The sequence below is a fragment of the Melanerpes formicivorus genome, unplaced genomic scaffold, assembly GCF_026170545.1.
Source record: "Melanerpes formicivorus ecotype bairdi unplaced genomic scaffold, bMelFor1.0.p_v2 SCAF_350, whole genome shotgun sequence".
Taxonomy (NCBI): domain Eukaryota; kingdom Metazoa; phylum Chordata; class Aves; order Piciformes; family Picidae; genus Melanerpes; species Melanerpes formicivorus.
Genome location: NW_027142702.1, coordinates 47,501 through 50,532, shown reverse-complemented (window position 1 = coordinate 50,532; position 3,032 = coordinate 47,501).

Genomic DNA, 3,032 nt, shown 5'->3' with positions numbered 1-3,032 from the left:
CTGGGGTGGGACGGAAGCCTGCAGAGCGTGCGGGAGAGGCTTCTGCTGCGGCCTGGGGTGGGTCGGAAGCCTGCAGAGCGTGCGGGAGAGGCTTCTGTTGCGGCCTGGGGTGGGTCGGAAGCCTGCAGAGCGTGCGGGAGAGGCTTCTGCTGCGGCCTGGGGTGGGTCGGAAGCCTGCAGAGCGTGCGGGAGAGGCTTCTGCTGCGGCCTGGGGTGGCTGAGAAGCCTGCAGAGCGTGCGGGAGAGGCTTCTGGTGCGGCCTGGGGTGGCTGAGAAGCCTGCAGAGCGTGCGGGAGAGGCTTCTGCTGCGGCCTGGGGTGGCTGAGAAGCCTGCAGAGCGTGCGGGAGAGGCTTCTGCTGCGGCCTGGGGTGGCTGAGAAGCCTGCAGAGCGTGCGGGAGAGGCTTCTGCTGCGGCCTGGGGTGGCTGAGAAGCCTGCAGAGCGTGCGGGAGAGGCTTCTGCTGCGGCCTGGGGTGGCTGAGAAGCCTGCAGAGCGTGCGGGAGAGGCTTCTGGTGCGGCCTGGGGTGGCTGAGAAGCCTGCAGAGCGTGCGGGAGAGGCTTCTGCTGTGGCCTGGGGTGGGTCGGAAGCCTGCAGAGCGTGCGGGGGAGGCTTCTGGTGCGGCCTGGGGTGGGTCGGAAGCCTGCAGAGCATGCGGGGGAGGCTTCTGCTGCGGCCTGGGGTCTCTGGGTGGCCTCTAGAGAGGTGCAAAAGACCCTCTGGGTTGGGCTGGGGTGGCTCTTGGACCCCTGCCACACAGTGGGGAGAGGCCTCCGGCCCGCCACCTGTGTCCCTGTGTGCCTGAGTGCCTGTGTCCCTGTGTCCCTGTGTCCCTGTGTCCCTGTGTCCCTGTGTCCCTGAGTGCCTGAGTGCCTGAGTGCCTGTGTCCCTGTGTCCTTGTGTCCCTGTGTCCCTGTGTCCCTGAGTGCCTGAGTGCCTGTGTCCCTGTGTCCCTGTGTCCCTGAGTGCCTGAGTGCCTGAGTGCCTGTGTCCCTGTGTCCTTGTGTCCCTGTGTCCCTGTGTCCCTGTGTGCCTGAGTGCCTGTGTCCCTGTGTCCCTGTCTGTGTACCTGTGTGCGAGAGTGTCCGGCACGCCACCCAGCGGCGGCGGGCAAGCAGGTAGGCGGGTGGGCGGGCCGGCGAGGGCCAGTGTGAGTTTGGGGGGTGGGAGGGGAGGCGGCAGCTGGAAGCGTCAGAGGAGGGGGCGTGGCTCCGGCTGGCCCCGGGAGCAGGTTCCCGGGACCGGGACCGGCTGGACCCGGCGGGTGGTTGATCCCGGGGCGGGGGGCAGAGGCGGCGGGAAGCGGCAGCTGCGTGTGCGGCGGGGGGGTGGAGGGCGAACCGCGGCGGGAAGCGGATGCTTCAGAGCAGGTTACGGGGGCGGGGACGGACGACACCACCTGTCCCCGCCCCGGGACGGGCTGGACCCGGCGCCCTGGACCCGGCGCCGTGTACCCGCCGCCGCCCCCGCCGCCGCCCCCCTCCGCCACCCCGGGACCCCGACGTTTTTTGGCGCCCGCGCCTTTTTTTGCTCCCCGCCTGCCCGCGCTGCCCCGGGCCCTCCCCCGGGGCGGGGCGGGAGGGAGGGACGGACGGACGGGTAGCCGGGGATCTCCGAGCGCGCGCCACCAGACCGAGGCGGGTCCCGGCGGCGGCGGCGGCGGCGGCGGCGGCGGCAGCAAGCGACGGCGGGGGGGGCAGGCTAGGGAGAGAGGGGGAGCGGCATGCGGTAGGGCTGGGGGGTTTGTTTCGGGGGGGAGGGGTGGGGGGGGGGTGGCAGCGGTCAGCGAGAGCGGGGAGAGGGGGAGCGGCATGCGGTAGGGCTGGGGTGTTTTTGGGGTGGGGGCGTTGGGGGGATTAGCGGGCGGGCGGGCAGCCGAGCCAAGCGGCAAGCCGGGGGGCGGGCGAGGGCGGCTTTAGGGCCGGAGGAGCGGAGCGCAACCTCCCCCGTGCAGGCTCCAGCGTGGAGAGCAGCAAGTTTTTGGGGACGGGGGACGACGGACGGGAGGGGCAGCGGCGAGAGGCTAGCTGCGGCAAGGGGCACCGGCACGGCCGCCCTAACAGCGCCGCCTCGGTCGCAGGGGTTAGAGAGCAGCCGGGCAGCCCGGGAGGGAAGCGGCAGCCCGCGAAGGGGGGAAGGGGGGGCTCCGCGCAAACCGCTAACGGGAGCCGGGGGGTGTGGGGAGCTGGGGGTGGCAGCAGCGGCAAGAGGCAACGTCGGGAGGGGGGGCTCCGCGCAAACCGGTAACGGGGGCCGGGGGGTGTGGGGGGGGCGGTGGCGGCCGCGGCAAGAGGCAACGGCAGGCGGGGGGGCTCCGCGCAAACCGGCAGCGGGGGGGGGGGGGCGGGGGTAGCGGCAAGAGGCAACGGCGGGAAGGGGGGGCTCCGCGCAAACCGCTAACGGGAGCCGGGGGGTGTGGGGAGCTGGGGGTGGCAGCAGCGGCAAGAGGCAACGTCGGGAGGGGGGGCTCCGCGCAAACCGGTAACGGGGGCCCGGGGGTGTGGAGGGGGCGGTGGTGGCCGCGGCGAGAGGCAACGGCAGGCGGGGGCGCTCCGCGCAAACCGGCAGCGGGGGGGGGGCGGGGGTAACGGCAAGAGGCAACGGCGGGAAGGGGGGCCTCCGCGCAAACCGGCAGCGGGGGGGGGGCGGGGGGTAGCGGCAAGAGGCAACGGCGGGAAGGGGGGGCTCCGCGCAAACCGGCAGCGGGGGGGGGGCGGGGGTAGCGGCAAGAGGCAACGGCGGGAAGGGGGGGCTCCGCGCAAACCGGCAGCGGGGGGGGGGCGGGGGTAGCGGCAAGAGGCAACGGCGGGAAGGGGGGGCTCCGCGCAAACCGGCAGCGGGGGGGGGGCGGGGGTAGCGGCAAGAGGCAACGGCGGGAAGGGGGAGCTCCGCGCAAACCGGCAGCGGGGGGGGGGCGGGGGGTAGCGGCAAGAGGCAACGTCGGGAGGGGGGGCTCCGCGCAAACCGGCAGCGGGGGGGGGGCGGGGGTAGCGGCAAGAGGCAACGTCGGGAGGGGGGGCGCCGCGCAAACCG